Below are 24,379 nucleotides of genomic sequence, written 5' to 3'. Positions count from 1 at the left end.
GCCTGACGGGACCCGATCAGGGTCTCCAGGACCACACCCTGGGCTGAAGGCCCGCTAAACTGATGAGCTATCTGGGCTGCCCCATAATACTTTTTAAAAAACTACTTCAACTACTATGCTCATCAAGGGCAGTCTATACCAGGGAACTCCCAACACAATTCTAAATAATCCTTGAATTATGAGGGATAAAGCATCCTCCATCCAAATCTGAATTTTGGATATACACATTTTTTTCAGAGATGCAGTAGTTAGGAGTGGGTACTGTGTGTAGATTAGGTTTCAAGTCACTCTTCATGACCTATTTAATATTTTTATTTTCTGACCCTAATCACTTACATTTCTTTTTCATTAGAATACTTATCATCATGAAATTTTTGGTCAACTTTTATCTGTGATATTTTCTTGGATAAGATCATATGGAAACAAAACAAGTGAAATGAAAATGCAAAATGAAATTAAGATCTTTATATTTTTATTTTTTTGTTCCCTTCTGTCATGAAAGAAAGATTTGTGAAAGTAATTAAAAAAGTAGTGAATATGGGCAGCCCCGGTGGTCCAGCGGTTTGGCACCGCCTTCGGCCCGGGGTGTGATCCTGGAGACGCCGGATGGAGTCCCATGTCAGGTTCCTTGCCTGGAGTCTGCCTCTCTCCCTCTCCCTCTGCCTGTGTCTCTGCCTCTCTCTCTCTGTAATGAATAAATAAATAAAATCTTAAAAAATAAGTAATGAATATAAGAATACACACTTTATAAAAATTTATTTTTGTTATACAGATCTATAATGAACTATATCTATCAGTATTTATCAATATCAATTGTAAATTATATATATTATATAATATATATGGATATATATGTGTATTGGGAATATATTTTACCATGAATGCATATAAGGGTTATTTAATATATTAGAACACTATAATATTTAGTATATTTTCTTTATTTGTATACCATTTAGTATAATAGTCCACTGTTAATTATAGTTAAACCATCAAACACCATTCTATTTGCATACATATACATAACTAATTTTCTATTGGGAAATTAGTATAAGCTTATCAGGGCAATTCAACTCTGTGATTCCCTACATGTTTAAAAGCAGTGAAGTGTAAAGAATGAGATGAAACACGAATAAATATACTTCTAGTTCCAATCCTGTATCTGACAGAAGCTTATTAAACCTGTAAGCATTTATTTTAAGATTCAGTAAAACATTAAAGAGTTCTTTCACTCCTAGTCATTCTGAAATGCAGCAGTCATCTAAAAACAAAGTTTCAAAACACATCTATATTATAATCAGTAGTATTTAGAGACTCAAACCATGCTTGTTAGCGTTTTTGTACTCTGTGTATAACCCTAGGCTGTAATGAAGATAATTCCTAAGTCATTGGCATAGTGGAAAGAATACTGAATTAAGAGGATGAACATCCCAGAGCTTGTTTCTTATAAGTTTATTGACTTCAGTTTCAGGATATTTTAAATGGGCTTATTAAAACATTTGCTGCTGATATAAAACAAGGCACTTTTAAGATGACATGAGCTTCTGCCTGTGAAGGGTATTTAAAAATATGTGAAGTTGAAGCAAATTTATCCCAAGACTAAGATCAGTTATCACAGTTCTAATTAAAATGTAGCAATCCCCATGGAAGAGTATTTCATGAACTAATCTCTAAGAGAAATAGAATAAATTTTATTAAGGACAGTTATATTCTCTTAAAATTGGTGAGTAGCTGACATTTAATGAACATCAATTGTCCAAATGTTCTCTAATTCCATGTTATATGCAATATCTTATATATATTATATAACATAAATATTCAGGAGGAAGGAGTCTGACACTGACATTTCTGGCACCTGGTTCAAAAGAGCAAAACATTTGAAAAATGCATAAATCAAAATGAAATAGTGTGTGAATGAATGAATATCCTTTTGTCCACCCAGAAAATACTTATATAGCCTTGTATAAATAAATACTAAATCTCAATATAGCCTTTTATAAATACTCAAATATCAAGGTTTAGAAGAAAATCTAGATACAAGTTGTATATATATATTGGATCATGGGAGGATGACAAAAATCAATATAGATGATGTTTTTATTTTGTTGCCAGCAATAGCATCCTATGATAACTATAAATTTATGTTTACAAATTCTATGTAACTGTACATTTATTCCAAAAAGTTTAGGTAAGATTGAATATCATTCACCTAATAATCAAAACAACAAAATCAAACTACATCCATTTTGTGGTCAAAAAATTGTTTATTGTTTTTATTTGCAAGGGATTGAATATTTTTGCTTTTAAAAAATATTTTGGTTTCTTTTTGTTTTTATGAATTGATTCTGATTTTTTTTTAAGAGAGAGTGCAAGCAGATGAGGGAAGGGTAGAGGGAGAGGGAAAGATAATTTTTTTAAAAGATTTATTTATTTAGTTTTTAGCAATGCATGTGCGCAAAAGAAAGAAAATGGGGCAGGGAGGGGCAAAGGGAGAGTGAGAGAGAATCTTAAGCAGACTCAGCCCAGAGTTTGGAATGCTTTGGGGGACTCGATCTCACAACCCTGAGATCATGACCTGAGCTGAAACTAAGAGTTCAGATGTTTAACAGACTGAGCTGTCCAGGTGTCCTGTGATCTTTTTTTTTTTTTTGATTCTCTACTTTCCATTGATGAAGATATGTGAATTAGTAGTATGTTTTATTAAAGAAATGTAAGGATGTCATTATGTGCAGCATCGTAGACACTTTAAGACTGAAAACATCATTCATTCTTTCTCCTTTTCCTGTCTTCTCTTCTCAGGACACAAGAACACTATATTTCTAAAAGGCTTAGTTTATTTTCCTACCAATTTCTTGGTTCTGTGGGTTTATAATATTCATCAATTTTGATTATTTAGCCACTATTCCTTCACATCTTATTCATATATTTTTATATATAAATAAATATATATTTATGAGATATATTTATAATATATATTTATAAGAGTCCTCCTCTTTTGGAAGGACTTCGATACATACATGGTAAACTGATATTACCCCACAAAGAATGTCCCTTTCCTGAATCTTCCCTTCCTTCTTTTCTTTTCTTTCTTTCTTCCCTTCCTTCTTTTCTTTTTCTTCTTTCTTTCTTTCTTTCTTTCTTTCTTTCTTTCTTTCTTTCTTTCTTTCTTTCTTTCTTTCTTTCTTCTTCTTCTTCTTCTTCTTCTTCTTCTTCTTCTTCTTCTCCTCCTCCTCCTTCTTCTTTCTTTCTTTCTCTTTTCTTTTTTCTTTTTCTTCTTTCTTCTTCCTGCCTTCCCCTTTCTCTCTCTTTTTCATCTTTTCTTCCCCTCTTTTTAAAAATTTTTGTTTCTCTGCTTCAACAATCTGGAGTTAGGGATGCTATATTTTCAATATCATTAAATTTATCTTCTTCATTCTCTAACTTGGTATTGAGCACATCTGGTAAAGTTTTTATTTCAGATATTGAGTTTTATAGCTTTAGAAGTTCTTTTTTCCTTGTTAAGTTTATGTTTTTCTTTATATATTTCTATTTAATATGGTTTGACATCTTTGTCTTCCATTTTTATGATCTCTATTTTTTTTAGGTCTGAATTTTCTCTTGCTGGTGGGTTACACTTTCCTGTTACTTTGCATCTAGTAACTTTGGAAAGAACATTGTAATATTGAATGTTACATTATGAGTTTCTAGATAAAATGTTGATTTTTTTCTTTTTTAACGGCAGGCAGTTAAATTACTTTCAGATCAGCTTGGTCACTTTCAATCTGATTTTAAGTTTTATAAGAGCAGGTCTAGAATAGTTTTTAACCTATTAATATTTTCGTCTTCCTTCTTCTATTACTACTAATGAGTCCAATGCTCAATGAGACAACTCTCTGCTTACTGACCAGTACTCACACAACTTTTGAATCCGGGAATTGTGTAGCTGACAACTGCCCTTTGCCTAGTCTCACTGAGTTTCACCCTCAGATCAATGGTTTAGGGTTTAGTGACCAGCACATTTCTTCAGCAGTAGCCTATACAGATTTTTTTTTTTTTGGAAAATGTATTTTCCACCCTCTTTATTATTCTGCTTTACAGATTTCTGGTGCCTCAGTCTCCCAAGACTCCAATCTGTATCTTCATAACTCAATTGACTATCATCTCTGCATGAGTTCACCCTGCTTGTGCTGCAGTAGAGAAAATATCCTTAGGCAAAAATCTAGGGAAGAAATCTGGGGAAGGATCAATCCTGCTTCATGTGTCTTTCTCCCAGGATTCATGGTTATACCCTGTTTTTTGGTCAGTGTCAAAAAAAGTTAGTTTCATACATTTTGTTCTGCTTTCTATGTGTTTATGATGGCATTGCAAACAAGATATATTTATTCTGTATGGTCACAGTGGAAATTCTCAAGTATATTTTAAAAGGAATTGCATATTTTCCTATTTCATATGTTACCATATATTTATTTTTCACTTAGAAGTTACTGTCAATTGAAATAAATATCATCAATTTATTCTCATATACACTGCAGTGGTGCAGCTATGAATTCACTATTCAACAGATTATAAACAATTTAAACAACCACAAGAATACATAACAGTTTAACTTGGTTTATTCCCCTCATCCTACACTTTGTGCTATTTTTCCATATTTTATTTTTAAATATTGGTATTATTATTGCATTAAGCAGTGTATATATTCTTATATTTATTCTCATTTTAATTTTTTCTATGCACTTGACTTCTAGCAATTCTTTGCTTCCATCTAGCATTATCTTTTCTTCAGCCTGAAGACTATCTTTAATATTTCTTTGCAGTTCTTTTTTTGTCCTGAAAATGTCATTATTTCACTTTCAGTTTTGAGGGATTTTTAAAATTGGTTATAGATTTCTAGATCAGTTGGTTTTGTCTTTCACACAGAACTTTAAAAACGTAATTCCATTGTTTTGTCTGTTGAAAACTTGGCAAAAAACCTAATTGTTTCTGTTGAAAACTGCAAAAAAAAAAAAAAAAAAAGAAAAAAACCCCACTCCAACCCCCCCCACCCCAAACCCCAAACCTAATTAGTTTTCAAAAGTAATGCATATTTTGTTCTGGCTGCCATTTTTTCCTTTTTTTTTTTGTAAACCAAATTTTTATTTTGGAATAATTTTAGATCTGCAGGGAAATAGCAAAGATAGTACAGCATTCCTATTTACGTTTTACCCAACTTTCCTGCATTTTAATTCTCATAACTGTGGTACATTAGTCAAAATCGAGATAAGGATATTGGCATATTACTATAAACCACACTCCACACTTCCTTTGGATTTCACCAGTTTTTCCACTAATTCCCTTTTTCTGTTCCAGTATCAGATCTAGGAAACCACGTTACATTTGGTCATGATGTCTCCTCCCTGGCTTCTCAAGTCTGTGACAGTTTCTCAGTGTTTTTATGGCATTGATACTTTTGATTGTCTTAGTCAGTTTTACAGGTTTTGGGGGGGGGATACCATAAAATCAAAGTATCCTACCCTTATATCAATGGATGTGTGATATTAACATGTATTTTCATTGATGACATTTACTTTGGTCATTTGGTCAAGGTAGTGTGTGTTGTGTTTATTTACCATAAACCTTCTATTTTTCCTCTTCCATGTTCTATTTTTTGGATATGAGCCACTAAATTCAACCAACACATCAAGAGAGGGGATTATGTCCCACCTACTACAGTGGATGGTATCTACTTTTATTCTTGGAGAGTGGAAGATTTACCCATTTTCCCCTACTTATTTATCCAAATGTGAATTTATGCCTGTCTGGACTCGTGCACATTTATTTTATTTATGGATTGGACAGCATCCAGTCTAGAACACAGGAGGGTGGGACAAGGAAGCTATTAGCAAAAGAAAAGAAAAGGATTGGCCAGGGCATCATCTTTTTGGGAGGAAGGGAACACAGGTATTTTATAATGCCTGCAAATTACCTTACCAGTGCTGATCAGGAAATTTCAGATTGACTTTTGAAAGGTCACATTTCTGGGATAGGTTGAATCTGTACTCAAGTCTTGGTATGCTGCCACCTGACAAGGGTGAGGGAAGTAACTCCATTTGGGGCTGTTGTTTATTTTTTAACAGGTTATAATTCAATTGTTTACTTCATTGGTCAAATTGTTCCTGTTCTGGCCATTGGAGCTCTTTCAGGTTGGCTTCTATGTTCCTTTGGTATGGTTACTGGTGATGAGCAAATCTATCTATCTATTTATCTATCTATCTATCTATCTATCTATCTATCTATCATCTATCTTTTTTTTTTACCTGTCTACAGCTTGTCTTTTGATTTACTTAACAGTGAGAAGTTTTTACTTTAAAGTAATTAAATTTCAAACTGCAGAGAAGTTTTAAACTTAATGAAGTCAAATTGACTATTTTTCTCTAATGTATTTTGATTTTGGTATTGTATCTAAAAATTCATCATAGAATCCAAGGTCACATGGATTTTCTTCAATGTTATCTTCTAGGAGTTTTATAACTTTAGAGTTTACATCAGATGTGATTCACTTTTAGTTAATTTTTGTTAAAGTTGTAATGTGTCTAGTCTAGATGCTTTTCTTTTTTGGTGTGTTGATGTCTACTTGTTCCATGAACATTTCTTGAAAAGATTATCTTTCTTTGCTGAATTGCCTTTGTTTTGTTTTGTTTTGTTTTGGCCAAAGATCAGTTGACTAAATTTATGTAAGTCTGTTTCTGGCCCTTCCATTCTATTCCTTTGTTCTATTTGTCTATTCTTTCATCAAGACTACACTGTCTTGATTGCAGAAGCTTTCCATAAGTCTTAAAGCTGGATAGTATCAGTACTGATGTTTTTCTTCTTCTTCAATATTGTGTTAGATATCTAGGTCTTTAGCCTTTCCACATAAACTTTGGAATCACTTTGTCAGTATCCACAAACTAACTTGCTGAGATGGGATTGGATTGAATTTGTAGATCAAATTAGAGATAATTGACAACTTATCAATAGTGAGTCCTCTTATCCATAATAATGGAATATTTCTCCATTAGCTGCTCTTTGATTTCTTTTTTTTAGAATTTTGTAGTTTTTTTATATTGTCTTATGTATATCATGTTAAATTTGTACCTAAATATTTCATTTTCAGAGGTTGCTAATATAAACGATACAGTTTTAAATTTCAAATTCCAAGTCTTCATTGTTGGTTTATAAGAAAGCAATTAAGTTTGTATGGTTAACCTTGTATTCTGTAAACTTCTTATAACAATTATTTGTTTTAGAAGGTTTTTTGTTATTGTGATGGTGAGGATGTATCCCTCTAACTTGCTTTCTTTTTTGGTGATAATGAATAGTGCTGCTCTAAGCATTCATGTAGAGAGTTGTATGAAATATTTGTTTCCCTGGGATTAATAACTAGGAGTGAAATTTCCGGGCCAAGTGATAAGTGTGTTTAACTTCATAAGAGACTGATAAACTATCTTCCAATGTGACTGTATCATTTTGTATTTCTACTAGCATTTAATGAGAGTTTCTGTTGCTCTGAGTATTTTCAATATATTTGTCATTCGTACGTATTTTTCTGTGGAGTGCCTGTTCAACTATTTTGCTTATTTAAAAAAATTGGGTTGTTTTCTTATTGTTGAATTTGACAGTTCTTACTCTATTGTGGATATGTCTTTTGTCAGATATGTGGTTTGCAAATATTTTTCTCAGTGTACATCTTATTTTTTTCATCTTATTTTTTCATTCTTTTAACAGTGTCCTTTGCAAGGCAAAAGTAAAATTTCATTTTCTCATTTATCATTAATTTCTCTCATAGATGATACTTTTCTTATTGTATCCAAAAAATGAATCACCAAACCCAAGGTCATGCATATTTTCTCCTGCTTTCTTCCATAATCTTTATAGCTTTATATTTTACATTTAGATACATGATCTTTTTTGAATTACTTTTGGTTTTGTTGTGAGATATATGTTGTTGAATTTTTTTCTGCACGTGTACATCAAGTTGTTCCAGCACCACTAGTTCAAGTGACTTTTCACTACTTTATCTTTCTACCTAGGTTGAAAATGAATTGCCTATTTTATATTCTTTTTTTAGGTTCTCTATTCACTTTCTTTGATGAATGTGCGTATCTTTTTGCCAATATCACACTCACTTGATTAACTTAGTTTGTAATAAGTCTTGAGATCACATAATGGTAATTCTCCAAATATATTCTTTTTATTTAGAAGTTTTCTGGGGCTCATCTAGGTCCTTTGCCATTCTGCATAAACTGTAAAATCACCAATTGATAACCTCAAATATTCATGCTCTGATTTTGATAGGGAGTATCCTGAATTTAAAAATTGAAGCTGGGGGAATTAACTTCTTTACAATTTTGACTATTTTTAATACATGAGCACAGTATCTTTCTATTTATTTCAATTTTCTGTGAATTGTTTCAATAGTGTGTTTTAGTTTTCAAAATCCTGATCCTGTACATATTTTTTGATACATAATAATACATTTGATTTATGTATATCTACTATGCATCTTGCCACCTTTCCAAACTCATTTTTTTTGTCTCCCTTAGAATTTTTGCAATTTTCTGCGTAGAAAATTATGTCTTCTGTGAATAAAGAGGGTTTTAGTTTCTTGTTTCCATTCTGATGTTTGTTTTTGCCTGATTGTACCAGCTGGGCTTCCGTTACGCTGATGAGCAGCTGAGAGATCCTAGGGGAGAAGTAGTCAGTCTTTCGCTTAAAGTATGCTAGCCATAGGGGTTTGAAGGTACTCTTTTTAGGTTAAAAGAGTCTCATTTTATTTCTAGGTTTAAGAGAGCTTAAATCATAAATTAATGTTGAATTGATTGAATGATATTTTTAAATTTCTATTATTATGATCACATGGCCTTTTTTCTTATTTATTGTTAAAAAAGTTTTATTAATAAGCTTGATTTTACTAATTGATTTTCAAATGTTGAGTCAGACTTGAATACTTAGGATTAATCCTACTTGGTCCTCATTATTATCCTTTTTATGTATTTTTGGATGTGGTTTGTGAGAGAGAGCATGCTCAAGAGCATGGGGGAGGGCAGAGAGAGAGTGAGAGAGAGAAAGGATATCAAGCGGACTCCTCCCTGAGCACAGAGCCCAATTCAGAGCTCGATCCCATGACCCTAGGATCATGACCTCAGCCAAAATCAAGAGTCAGACACTTAACTGACTGAGTCACCCAGCTGCCCCTCTCCTCATCATTAGAAATTATTATGGAAATTATTCCATATAATTGATGTTAGTTGTTCCTTAATGTTACAGAGTATTCCTCAATTGGTTTATCTGGGCCTGGAGTGATGAGAGTAGAATGTTAATTGTAAGATTCATTTTCAAAACTAATTTTCTTGGAACTATAATTCTAATGAGACATTAGAATGCTACATCTAATAAGAACTATAACTCAAATTTAAACTCTATATTTTGATGACCCGACTATATTATATATGCATTAAATGCTTTAAAAATCTGTTTAATCATCTTCATCAACTAGGTATTTACTACTTTCTGTTTTGGCCCATTTCTAAAATTTACACTTAATTTCATTGGCATTTTCTTGTCTTGACTTAAAGCATACAAAAAATAGAGAATGATACAAGTTCACATAATGTAATATAAGAAATATCTGAATTTTAAAAGTTGAAAAAAGATGAATATTGACTCAAACATCTTGTTTTATATTGCTATTAGTGAAATTATATCATTCCTTTGTCATCAGACATACTAGCATGAAGTCCTACATTTTTGAACTCAGTTTAAATCATGTTATGTTTTGTGATATTGTGATGTTATTGTATGTTATTTTGTGAGGGGCAAATCTGTTCTATTCAGTATCTGGAAATATATGTATCCACAAGGGAAGACTAAAACTGTATACTTTCCTGGCAATAGTATGTTGTCTGGAAAATGGATGCTTAGCTAGGGACTCTATTTGTCTGGCCTACATTTTCATTTAGATCTGACAGTGAGGTAGAGAATACCAACTGAATAAGAGCTGATGTGATATATAGCTTTTTTAGGTCAAGGTAATTAAGAAATAGTTCTCCAATTTTTTTTCCCTCCATTTTTCCTACCTTAGGCAAGCTTGATTGAAATGGGAATGATGACCTTGGAAAATTTATGGTAAGTGGCAGAGATAAAAGGAGACTGGTCCTTACTTATCTATTTAAAGGAGAGCCCAGCCACGACTCAAAATACTTACTTTAGACTGTGTTAGACAAGAAATGTTTGAATCTTAATGGATCTATTATGTATTTTTGAGCTTCTTCAGTATAAGATTTATTATTGTTTTAATAAATATAACACAATATAAAGGCATTTAGTTTTTAGTTCATTTTACTAAAAATAGACAATTGCATATCAATAATGAGCATTTATCTTAGTAAATTTATTGAGTGATGATTTACTCCAACTTGGAAAAGTGGGATTCAGTTTTTGATTATTTGTTTGTGTTTTTTGTTTCAAATCTAAATCAGCAATACACATCTCAAAATGCTCTAGGTGAAGAGAGCCTAAGGTTATCCTCTTTATAATAGTTTGGGAAATGAATTACCCTAAAACTTAGTGGTCTCACACAACTGTCATTTAATATCTTACAGTTTCTATGGATCTGGCACCTGGGCATGGTTCACTTGAATGTCTTTGGCTCAAGGTCTCACACCATAATCACACTGCTCACCGAGACTAATGTTATCTCAAGGCTTGTATGGGCAATTGATCCGCTTCCAATCTCACCCAGGTGGCTGTTGGCAGGCCTCAAGTACCCTCTGGCTGTTGGCTGAAAAACTCAGTTCCATCAAGTGGGTGTTACATAAACATGCCCAAAATTGCTCTTACTTATTGTCCCAATGTTGTTTGCTTCTTCACAGAAGGCTATAACCATTAGCTCAAAATACACTGACACAAAACTAAAATTCACACACGTTCAATTTCCCTTAATATAACTCAAATAAGTCTGCTTGTTTTTTTTGTTTGTTTTGTTTTGTTTTTCTTTCTTTTTTTTTTTTTTATAAATTTTTTTATTTATTTATGATAGTCACAGAGAGAGAGAGAGAGAGGCAGAGACACAGGCAGAGGGAGAAGCAGGCTCCATGCACCGGGAGCCCGATGTGGGATTCGATCCCGGGTCTCCAGGATCGCGCCCTGGGCCAAAGGCAGGCGCCAAACCGCTGCGCCACCCAAGGATCCCCTGTTTTGTTTTTCTTTTAGCAATTTAGAGACTTCCCCTTTTGCATACCTCATGAAATTGTACTCAGTGTCTGCTAGCCATACTTAAGATAAATCCTATGGCTATAAAAGACCCTAAACTACTTGGGGCTTTTAGAGCTTTCTGATCCAGTCCCTGCTTTGCTGCTGAGTGGCCTCACCTAGGTATCTAAGTCTCCTTCCTGATTTTGTGGAGTTCCTCCTGAAATTCTCTTGCCCTTCTCTCTTTCTGGGCAGTGACCCACCTCTCCTTCTGCAAGGTCTGTTGGGAGAGATATCCTCTCACCCTGCAACTCTGTCTAGGCACTGGCCCTAAAGACTTGTTATATAACACTGCCATCTTGTGGTCCTGTATTTTCAGCTCCATGTTGACCGGAGCTTAAATCTTCAAAGAGCCACAGCAACCCACTCTACTGCAGGGCAAACCCATGGGCTGGCAGCTGCCTTCCCTCAGAGCCAACAAGCAAGAGAATGAGAGAGCCCCTAAGACAGAAGCCATGGTCTTTTTGTATAAATCTCAGAAGTGACATCTCATCATTCCTGCATCATTCCATATTCCATTCTTTATAAACAAGTCAGTATATTCTGCACATACTAAGGGGAGGGCGTTACAAAGGGCTCAAATAAAGGCTCTCTCCCAGGAGACTGGGATCATTGGGAGCATCTTAGAGGCTCCATTCCACACAAATATGTGTGGTATCAAACATGTTAAAAAGAAAACTGCTTATTGTTGAAATCAATGTGCACTTAATATATAAGAATGTTTGCAAGGTCAAAGTGACCATGAATTCTAATGACCAAAGTGGCCATGAATTCTAATTCATGCCTAATATATAAAGGCAAGCATTTATTCTTAAGGGCCTCTGTAGTCTATGTAAATTAGAATATTATGTTATCAACATCGTCAGAGTTTAAATACAGCATTGCAGTGAATCCTTTTGTTGTTTTCTATAGAATTTTTTTAGATATACATTTCCCCTAATTTTCTAATTGCTTATATTACTGCAATATGCAAAAAACCTTGAAAGTTATGTTATCTTACTTGATATATATCTTGTTATTTTTATTTTGTATTAAATTTTATTTAATTCACATTTCCAGTTTTGGGGAGTCTGATCATTGCATGATGACTGTAGGGAATTGAATTTTTCAGGTTGAACATCTAGATATTCAGATAATCATGTAACTCCTAAATTCCTAAAAAAAAATTGTGTTCTCTTGCAATAGTAAAATTTCAAAGTAAACTCTTTTGATTATCATTATTACTGATCATCAACATAAATTGAGTCTTTTTTATAATGCTATTAGTAAAAAAGACTTGCTTATTTACTTTAGAGGGAGCGAGAGAGAGAGAGAGACAGAAGGAGAGAGAGAGCACACAACTGGACAGGGCAGAGAACAGGAAAGAGTATCTCAAGCTGACTCCACACTGAGTGGGGCTTGAATCTCACAACCCTGAGATTATGACCTGAGCCAAAACCAAGACTCAGATGCTTAACTGACTATAACACCCAGACCCTCCTTTAAAATGCTACATTTTACAACACTTTCCACATACAGAAAAGTCACTTGATATTCACAGCTTTTTATGGTTATATTATTTTTCACTGTTTTTCACATTGTTTTGATTTAGAATCCAAGTGAACCAAGAGTTAACTCAGAAACCAAAGGTTTTTTATCCCAAAGGGATAATTTTGTAAGCACATAATATGACAAAATTGCTTTCTACAAAAAATTCTTTAGACTCTGCTCTTTTGCAGTATATATGGCACCATGCTGAGAATAATGATCTCTTCCTGATACTGAAAATCTGACAATGTTGTGTAAGGTCAAAAGCTATTTTCACTTTAGAATGTGTTTTTCTTAAGTTATTGTTACTTAGGTTTCATTGAACTTTTAAAGCAATGCAGAATCTTCTTTTCTTCAATATGTACAAAGCATAATCATCTCACTTGGAACATTTGCTTCCCAAAGAAAATTCAAGAACATATAGCTACAAATATTCTTCTTTTGATAAGCAGAAAATATACCCTATAACAGTGAATAATCTTGATATTATGGCTTCTTTCTTGAGATTTCAGGAGATTGTTAGACTGAAAGTTCCCATAGTCCTGTATTTTAAAGTGTTAGCTCTTTATAAGAGGTGTTTTTTTTTCTTCCAAAAGTATAAATTATGTGCCTCAGAAATTTATGGAGATTATTGGTTAGATCTTTGTTCTTTTCATTGTCCTTTCCCCAGTCACATTTCTACAAGAAACAAAAGAGAGCACTGGATTTATATGTACGTGATGAATCACTAAATTCTACTCCTGAAACCAATATTATACTATATGTTAACTAACTAGAATTTAAATAAAAACTTTAAACAAAAAGAAATGAAAAAAAAAAACCAAATATATTTTTTGGGCACTGGCCAATAACTGGTTCTCCCTTTTATTTATTCTGGATACAAGTCACTCACCAAAGTATCTTGACTAAAGATTTTGTAATGCTTTTGGAGAGGGAAAAGACATTTCTTTATTTCCTGTAACAGATTTTTTTTTTAAAAAAAGATTTTACTTATTTATTTGAGAGACAGAGTGAGAGAGAGAGCGTGAGCAGAGGGAGAAGCAGGCTCCCCCTGCTGGGCAGGGAGCCCGATGTGGGGCTTGATCTTAGGACCCTGGGATGATGACCTGAGCTGAAGGCAGATGCGCAACCAACTGAGCCACCCAGGCACCCCCTATATCAGACATTTTTAAGAGCAAAAAATATTTTGTGATAGAGCAAATATAATGAACTGAAGTGTTGAGTCATTGATTCTCCTTTCCTGGGTTCTAAGTCAGTTTTGAAATTCACTTGTTCTTAAATATACCCACAAAATGCTTAAAAGTTAAAGCCCCAGCATAGGAGTACAAAGGAACACTTCTATTCTGAATTTATATATTCATCAATTTACCTTGTTTAACTTGCTACTGTGAGGTTAGTTTATTCTAGAATCAAACTGGGGAATAGAGGTTGGAATGGCAGGTGGAGATAGGAAATGGGAAGAAGGGATTTTTTTCTCTTTATTAATGACCAAATCTACTTAAACTAGAAAATATATTGGCTAACTTAATCACACTGTGAATTATAATTATTTGAACTTTATTTCTTTATGTAAATCCCCAATTACCCCAAAGATACATATTTTTATAGGAAATTATTCATTTCTTAGGTTAAGTGCTTCCACAAACTGGGTAGAAATCCACCCAATTTATCATTGACTAATGACTAAATTACTTACCTAAGAGAGTAACATGTTATTGATATTATTTTTCTTCTAAGTCTGGTTCAAATGCACTGATGCAATTCTCTTCACGCCCTAAGTGTCTGGTAGGCTACTTAAGAAACCAATCTTTTCCAATAAGAAATCTTCCACAGGGAATCAGTCCTCATTTAAAAAGCAATTTTAAGGATGAAGTAGCATTTTTGTCCACGGTCTTTTTAAAAATACATCTATTTCCCATTGATAACACTCTAAATGTTAGACATTTTTGGAAATATTTCTAAATGATTTAATGTGTACTTCTTTGTTTCCTTAAATAAAATCTACTAAACAGAATTGACAACTTTTTGATAATAGGCTATCATTTTGATCTGACTGTGTTACTATGGAAAAACTATGTTTATCCATTTCCATCTTTGGGGTTGACATTTCCAATTTCATAAAACACCTTATTTAACTTTGTGTGTGTTTCCTACTTTACAAGAAATCAGTTATTCATGGTGTATAAATAACAAGTAAATAAATTTTGAATAACCATCATAAGGAATCCTCCTGAGTCAAGTGTTTAGGTTTGTGTGCTGAATTTTAAACAATTTTAGAGCGTTCATTTCCTCACCTCACTCTGTTAGCTGCATTTTAAGATGGTGGGGGAAGTTAGTGTAGTTTCTGCCAAAGGGAAAACACTAGAGACTATTTGAGAAGCATATGCTGTGCTAGAGAAGTGCTATGCTCACGGTGGCATCTGGACTTTGTCTTTCTAGCAAAAGACTAGATGGGTTAGTTAAATCCGGTTTGATAAACTCATCTTTGTCAGTATTGTCTATTTGCAAATTCTCCAACAGAGGTGGAGAATATGAAAAAAAAAAGTGATCATCCTTAAGTAGCTCTTCGTTCCATCCCTCCCCTGAACTGAGATCTGAAAACTATTTGTCAAATCTTGAGTGAACTTATAAAAAGTAGAATTCTTGGAGTCTGTGAATTGACATGTTAAAAGCAAGCTCTCAGTGGTGGTTGCCAAGGCTTTAATCAGAGAAAAGTGACTCAGTTTGAAGTAGTTTGAGTTCAAATAAAATATGTGCTAAGATTTCAGATATGGTACTTTATTTGAAAACCATTGCAGCAGATTTAATCTGAAAATAAGTTTAAATACCTGTGAGCATTATCTATTGAGCTGTGTTAGGGATGGCTTTCTATTTGATGTTGAATATTGTGCATTCTGAGATCACATTTTGTGCTAGATAGCATAAAATATAGAGTTTACAGTTTCTGAAATAGTTGAATGATTTGTGCTCAACTTTACAATTTATAAGAAGAAATTAATGGAAATACTAACATTCTATAATACTCATGCAGAAGTCTGTATCACATTTTTCTGCTTGTTCAGATAAAGGTTTATTATACATCCATGGATTTTTTAAAAGTGTTCCATTCATGTGATTCTCTGCTTTTCAAGAGGTTTTCTGTTCCTCTTTTAAGAAGAGATTGCCACAGTTTACAAGCAGCTGCTTATTCTTCAGAAACTGAATGGGCATTGCAGAACATTGCCTGAAATTTAATTACTGTTTATGCCAATTTGGTTTTCTTCAATTTGTAGCAGAATGAAATGAACTGCTTCAGACTCATTCACTGATTTTATACATGTCACAAAAAATATTTTTTTCTATGTTGTGTTTTGAATGTCTGTCTATGTTTATTTACTTAAAATAAGGCAAAATACAAGTTGAGGTCTTCAGGACTTTTAGAAGTTACTTAACTAACCACTATTCTTTGAAGCTAGGTTTTTATTCAGAGTATAGTTTAGAACAAATTGCTGGCAGAAATAATCATTAAGATATGCATTGTTACTTATAGGATATGTACCATGAAGAATAATGAGTGTTGATGAATATATTATGATATATTATTTTAGTGTATTTTTAAGGCATGATGCTTATTTAGTGCAAAAATTATAAACCATATTTTTACAAGACTGTTGACCTAATATTTTTTTTCAGGGCTTTAGGAATCTTAAATTACCCATGCTCTAATTTTTTTTATATTAATAAATAACCATTGGTGATCTGTGGATTATTATGTATTATCAATTGTGTAGGTACTGGAGGCACTGCTGCACAGGCAAAAATCTCCCTGCCTACATGAAGCTTATTTCCTAGTCACTGATTTTTAACACATGGGACAAAATTGAAATTTAAATGGAAAGCATTACTAAAAAAAAAAAAAAAAAAAAAAAAAAAAAAAGGAAAGCATTAGATACAACATAGAATATGTACAGATTACCAAAAATTTAAAATGATATTTTATTATTTTTGAAATGCTGAACACTAATGGGTGTCAGATAACATGCACTGTTTTGCAGGTGATGTCTGAAAAAAACATGTCTGCTAGGTGTCTTGTTATCAGGAATGTTATTATTAGTTCCTGGCTATTCCTGGCTGTTCCTTCCTGGTGCCTGTCCTACCTCAGTTAGTATCTATGAGAGTTCCTGTTACAAGCAAGAACTAAAAAATGTCTGAGCTGAGGAAATGTGTCTACAATTCCATCTAAATTGCTTGTTTGTCTCCTTGTTCCATCTAAATTGCTTTAGTTCTCTTAAAGTGATTTAGAAAAGTAACAGGTGTGCCATGCCTTAATTATGCTTGTGACCCCTTTACACTTTTTTCTCTATCTTTAAAATAAAAGCGCAATGTTATCTCAATCCTAATCAAAATGGTTTAGCATTGCCAATGATATACACCAACAGTCCAAAACAGGAAAAATTTAAGCTCTAGAATAAACTTAAGTATTATAAAGTCATTCTCATTGATATGCGAAGAAAATAGCAACTCAAATTATCATATAAATTGTGTTTATTTGTATCATTTTTCAATAAATTGATGGTAGTCAAGTACTAGCAAATTAATGGAGATTTATTTTTAAATTATTTCTTTTTATTTTTCTTTTGTTTCTTGTTGTTTTAACTATTGCTTTTGCTACATTAATTTTTGGTAGTTTGGGGCTGAGAATGCCAAGTTTCACAGTTTTATGTTAAATAAATTCTTATAGGTTCTTGAGGTGTCTCAAAATAAGGAAAACCTACATGATGGAGAAGGGGGAGAATAAGATTCGATGATGTAACTTTAATAATAGATATGTGTAATATTTTTAGAAATATGGAATATGTCCCGTGCTAGTACTGGCTTTATATACTTTATATTTTCCCTTGTTTTAAAATGATTCTATTACGCAGAGACATTTTAAAACAGGAGTTTTCTTAGCCTTATGTTGGTGAGATCTGTTTCTCTGTGTGCATATGAAAGGTCCAAGCAGAACTAGGGAACTCACAAGAGGCCCCCACTGTCTTAGAAGAAGGTATGGGGAAGAGTTTGGTAATGGACATCCTCTATGGATACAACTCATTATTTTTCTACCTGAAATGATACGCTCTTCCATATACTCAAGATGACTGACAGTGTCAGTATCAATTATAACTTAACTTTTCTTATTTGGGATAGTAAGGGGAATCTCCCGTGTTCTCTGACATTATAAAATATCAGGCACTCTAAAAGTCTGCACAGTACAGAGCAAAGTGTCAAGATTGAGTACTAATATATGTTTTTCCTCTTGTAATATGCAGATTCTCTTAGGGAAATTCCATGACTCAGTTTTTGCCACGTGATAGTCTCAGATGAAGGGTATTTTGTTATATAGTAAATGCATAAGGACTCCCTTCAGGATTTTTTTTAAATTTATTTTTTATTTATTTTTATTTTTTTCCCTTCAGGATTTTTAAGGCAAGTAAGTCCAAGGAATTCCTAACTCATAGTATATCAAAGATTACCTGACGATGTCACGTCAGAAAATTCTAATTCTCATCACCGGGCAGTCATAGGATTGGCTACCCTACATATTGAGTAAAGTCTCCTTCTTTACAGAAAAGTCCAGGAAATTCTCTGAAGATAGAAAAGCAGCTAGCTTATCAAAATGACATCTCCTGAGTCTGGTTTAGAAAGAGGCCCATCGTAACTGCTACTCCTTTCTCGACAATGAATTTTACAATTATTTTAATTCTTTATGTTCTTATACTTATTCCTGTGCTTGCCTTATTTACCTTTCAAGAGTGTTGTCTCTTTAGACATAGTGCCTAGCACAGTATTTTTTTTTATAGTAGTTTGATTTGTTCCACTCTAATAAAAATCTAGAATTTAAATTCTAGAAATAGACTGAATTAACATTCTAGTTTGGCAGGCTGCATTCCAGGTTTTTGTGTTCAATTTATACAAAATGTATGCAAAATAAATAATATAGTTGTTTCATAATAAGGTCACAAAATTATTGGACTAAACTCTTGTCACTATTTTTATTTTTTACTAAAAATGACTTATCAGTATGTTGTATCCCTGCCTTTTGGTATTTACAACTACTGAGACTAGTTGGAACCAAATAACAGAGGAAACTATTTAACAAAAATGGTGCTTTGTGAATTTTTTAGATACTCACCATCCCATGATTTACAAAGCCATAGCAATTGTTGCCCCGGGGGGAAACCAATATGACATAGGCCAAAAAATCTCATAGATCATTTTACTTTTTGTAAGTCCATAGTGAAAAGTTAGTCTTGTGAACTATCATTTTATGCAGAAGTTTGCCTCTTTTGGAAAATAAAAATATTTGCTGAGCTCAAAATTGAGAGCCAGGAGGGACTACAAATGATTGAGAACCTACAAATGGTCATATAATTGGTCCTGGATTGCAAGTGACTGGTATGGCCACTGTTTAGTGAGACTAGATGGCAGGTTTGGCCACTGTTTAGTGGGACTGGTCTATAGTCGTGGCTAGGTGCTGCAAAAGACCCTTGTCTGTGCCTTGCCCTCTCCTGTGGTCAAAACTCTTCTCAGGGAGTCAGTAAAGCCCGTTAGATTGTTTGGGGTTTCCAGAGCAGTGGGGGCTGTCCCAAATTTGTGCCAATGTCAACATGATGATTGACAAAGTCCTCATCTGTCTGTGAAATGCCACAGTGGCATGGAAATAACACATGTATTTAGGCAGAGGGGGATCTGAGAGACTCCTACTTACCTGGTTTTCTCAAGCTCAGTCAAATTCTACTCCATCTGCTAAATTTCCCTTTTCTTTTGGGAGTAAGGACAACCATTGTGTTGAGAATTACAATTATTATAAGATCAGTATGAAAATGTCGATATTGGGAGCTATTTGACAAATTCATTTCCTGTATCTGCCTTTGTAAAAATTCTAACAGATTAACATTTACTTTTATGTAAGTGTCAATCGATAAATGCCTATTTTTATTAGAAGATATTTGGTTTATTACAGTTATAGCATTATTGTAAATAAATATAAGCTATGAATCTGGTAAACATTCCAAAAAATCCAAGTTAGAACATTTTTAAAATTGTTTCATTAAAGGTGATAAGATGATAGAAGTAAAAAGAGAGCAAATTCACAAAGAAACACTTAAAATACTTTTTTTACGTGAAAAAACATATCTAGGTAACATGCATTTGCATTGCTAATGTTTTCTAGTAAAAATTACTAGAAGAACATGCTGTTTTCAGTGAGGTAAGAATTTGTAAGTTACTGTTAGATTCTTCATCAGCACTACTTATTTAATTGAAATATATCCAAAATAATATATTTCTTCCATGCTTATGACTAAATATGTCGAATACTAAAGAGACTTTGAAACTTTAAATAACACATGCACAGTACTTTGATTTGACATTTGACTCTGAGTCTACAAGTAACTGAAGCAGGAATCATATCTTGAACAAAAGACCATCTTAGACTGCCTTTAAGAGCATGCCTGTTAAAAGAAAAGGCAAAACACCAAGGAAGTACAACCAATAGGGATAATCTCAATGTGATAGTGACAAAACAGTTCAATCACATCCTCTCTGTTTGGGAGTTTTAAATGTAGTACCAAGGGAGAATGGGCGGTAGAATCCATATAGAGCATAGGAAGAGAAACAAAGAGAGAGCGTAGAGCTGGGTGGTTAAGATGGAACTGTCACTAGAACAGGAATGCCAGTTTAATACTCTGAGTTATTACTAAAGCCTGCATCTGTAATTCCTGAAAAATGTCTTTTGCTTACCCCTCTTTTTTTTGTGCATTCTCTCTCCAATAAACTCCATTTTGAGAAATAACTTGGGAATGACTATTGTTTGTATCTTGCATGAACCTATTTTACCCATACCTTCAGAACTATTGCAAGAATTTAAGCCAGAGGGTACATCTTGAAATCAGGATAATTAAGATGTCTTTTCAACACCACCACTACCACCACCACCAAAGTGCCACAGATGAAATAAAAGATCCATCATTCCACAGTGTGGTACTGCCCAGTAGTTGTAGGGATATTATAAAATCTTATGCAACTGAAAATTTTCTATAACAATTTTGTTCACAAGAAATATTAGTTATATTTGAGAGGGCTCTCTTAGTGCTAAATAGACAATTTTGTTTTTTCTCTTTCATTGTGTATGCAGCATTTTAATAATATGATAATTAGATTACCTAAAACCTATAGAAATATTTTCAATAAACTTTAGACTCTACAAATAGGCCAGATCTAAACTTTAACATTCATTCTCATATACATATTTCAAACCAATGTTAAAGTGAACGTTAACAATATTGGAATTAAGATATCAAAATGTGGTAGCTATTTTTTAAAAAATAAAGCCGTGTTTCCATGTTTTCTCGATTATATGTTCTTGATGATATAACAGAGCTCCTGGGGAGAGGCACTATTTCTTCATAGAAATCAGACTCAGCCCACACTTGCCTTGCAGAGTATTCCCTTGAATGGCCTTTCTCTAGTTGTGCAAATATAAAGCAAGAAAGTACACATTTCCCTAGAGAACAGAATAAAAACATTTCTAGGTTAACAAAGTCACTACTCTATGTATTCTTGGATTGCCATGCTAAACACTAAATTATGGTCACCTGTGCAACATGATCAAGGAGCCTCTTAGGAGGAATGTAATTGACATCAGGACCCTTTCCCCTCAATATTCTTGGAATGTCTGTGATAGGATAGGAAGCTTCTAATTCATCATGTCTTCTGGAAAGAAAATTATCCAAATTCTTAAGAGGAAAATTCACCTTGTGGAAAGTGGAGGGCTTACTTGGGACCTAATCCCAATCTCTGGATTGGTAAAACTAGTTTTTATCATTGTAAGGATAGGTTTATATGCATCTCTGCCTTTAATATGATATTCCATAATATGTGGATTTTTTTTAAAAAAATTATTTATTACTTATTTATTTATTTAGAGAGTGAAGGGTGGGAGGACCATGGGAGGGGGGTAGGCACAGAAGGGGAAAGAGAGAGAGATTCCAAGCAGACAACATGCTGAGCATGGAGCCCAACATAGGGCCTGAACTCACAACGCTGCGATCATGATCTGAGCCTAAATCAGGAGATGGATTTTTAATGGAAGGAGCCTCCCAAGTGCCCCTAATGTGTTGATTTTTTAAAAGAACTTATAATCAAATTTTTAAAGGACATAAGGGTTTACATACAGCTTTATATAAATATTGACGAGTCAAAATAATTGCATGAGTAAATTTAAAACCAATTAAAAAAATCTTAATTGCTTTCAGCTCTATATTCTACTAGAATGATAGCATCATTAATATCAATGTCTTTTTCTTATTTGCTTAAATAATTTTAAGTAAATCATAAGACATGAATTATGTCTCCCCCCTCTAAATAAGTATTAATTTTCTAATTGAAGGTTAAGTATAATTTGGATTGAACCAATCATTTAAATCCCCTTAATTCTTTTTAATACAAGCCATTTGATTTGTATACACAATGCTTAGAAGGATGGTACACTGGAAAACAATACTATAAATGATAAATATTGTGTTACTTTCTAGACAGGCACCTGTTTATTCTATTTATTCCTTTATTATGCAAAAATATATTGAGCCCCTACTATTGTTGGTGCAGTTCTAGGCATTGTGTATGCAATAGTGAACAAAACAGTCCTTGACCTCATAGAGCTTAAATCTATTTGGAAGGGAGGCAGAAAAATAATTAGATAACTTCAGACAGTGATAAGCATCCCAAAGAAAGATAAGAGTGTGAGGGTGGGAAATATGGAAATGATTGCTATTTTATATAAGCTGGTCAGAGAGAGACTCTTCTCAAAAGGTGATCCATTTTTATACGCACCTGAAGAAAGTGAAAATGAAAACAGCAGGCCCCTGGAGCAGAAGTGTGTTTGGTGTAGTCCAGGTATAGCAAGAAGGGCATTGTGGATATTTTGGAGTAATACTGGAATGTTAGTATAGAGAGTGAGACCAGAGGATTAGTCCAAGGCCAGAGCATGTATTGCCACGTCCACAACTCATTTTTACTTTGGCTTTTACTCCACGTGAGAAGGGAAGCCATTGGAAAGTTTTGAGCAGAGGAGGAGCTTCTAGATTTAGCAATTAAAAAAACTGGTTGCCCAGTTAAATTTCAACCTCAGATAAACGATGAATACATTTTAAAAATAAATATGTCTCACATATTACATGGCACATGCTTAGCGTAAAATATTATTCATTATCTGAAATTCAAATGAACAGGGTATCCTGCATTTTAAAGATTTTACTTATTTTTTTATTTATTAATGAGAGACAGAGAGAGAGAAAGAGGCAGAGACACAGGCAGAGGGAGAAGCAGGCTCCATGTGGGGAGCCCGACACGGGACTCGATCCCAGGACCCCAGGATCATGCACTGGGCTGAAGGTGGCGCTAAACCTCTGAGCCACCTGGGCTGCCCGGTATCCTGCATTTTAAAGAGATTTTCTCACTTCTATGTGGTAAATAAACCTTTTGGTAGGGCAGAAATAGAAGTTGGTTGAATCTGTTTGAATAGATTCAAATACATTCACTAATCTGTAATCTAAAATTGCTCTCTAAAATTTGCCGGTAGCTTAGTGGAATAAGCACGTGGAAAGATAGGTGAAGTGTGTTCTTTCTGTAACTACCTGCTTTGCTCAACTGTCTTTGGAAATCGATAAAATATGTCTAAAGTAGATACAATTTATTTTATTAGAAAAATGAAACAATCTTCTACAAAAATAGATTTTAAATTAAAAAAATTAGAAAGTAGACCAAATAAGGTAGGATGTAGAGACTTGAACAATTATAATGAATTGTTTCGACCTAATGGACAAATTAGAATATTACTCCTAGTAACTCTAGATCATAACATTATTTTTCAAACATATACAGTGCATTTGCAAACATTGTAAATATTGTATTTACGAACATATTAGACCCAAAAGCAAATCACGAAAACCTTCAACTGCGAGACCAAGGTATGCTTTTCAAATAAAGTGCAATTATGGTACAAATCAATGATAAACTATAAATAAGATATCCCCCATATATTTAGATATTACAAAGTACATGAATGTATTAAGAAAATATTTTAACAGATAACAAAATAATGCATACCAAATCTTCTTTGAAATAGCTAAAGCAGCATTTTGAAGGCATTTACAATGCATACCTTAGAAATAAACTATCATCTCAAAAGGTTGGTTACAAAATGAATCCAAAAAAGTAAACAGACTAAAACTCTACATTTAAGAGAAAAATAAATAGAAAATATACAACTCAGCAAAGAAATTCAATAAGGACAAAAAAAATGTTTCTTCAAAAGAATAGTACAATTGACAAAACAATGGCTACTTATGAAGAGAGAAAAGATATAAATATATAAGTATCAGTAATGACAGAGTGGGTGAGTACAGATGGAATAGAGTTTAAACAGATCATATAAAAGTACATTATGAACAAGCTAATAGCAATACATTTGAAAATAGATATGAAATGAGCAACTTGCCAAGAAAATTGAATGCCGAGGTGCCTGGGTGGCTTAGTTGGTTAAGCATTTGCCTTCAGCTCAAGTCATGATCCCAGAGTCCTG

This window comes from Vulpes lagopus, chromosome 11 (genome assembly GCF_018345385.1).
Source record: "Vulpes lagopus strain Blue_001 chromosome 11, ASM1834538v1, whole genome shotgun sequence".
In the NCBI taxonomy this organism is placed as follows: domain Eukaryota; kingdom Metazoa; phylum Chordata; class Mammalia; order Carnivora; family Canidae; genus Vulpes; species Vulpes lagopus.
The sequence above is the reverse complement of the archived record's forward strand: the minus strand, read 5'-3'. Positions refer to the sequence as shown.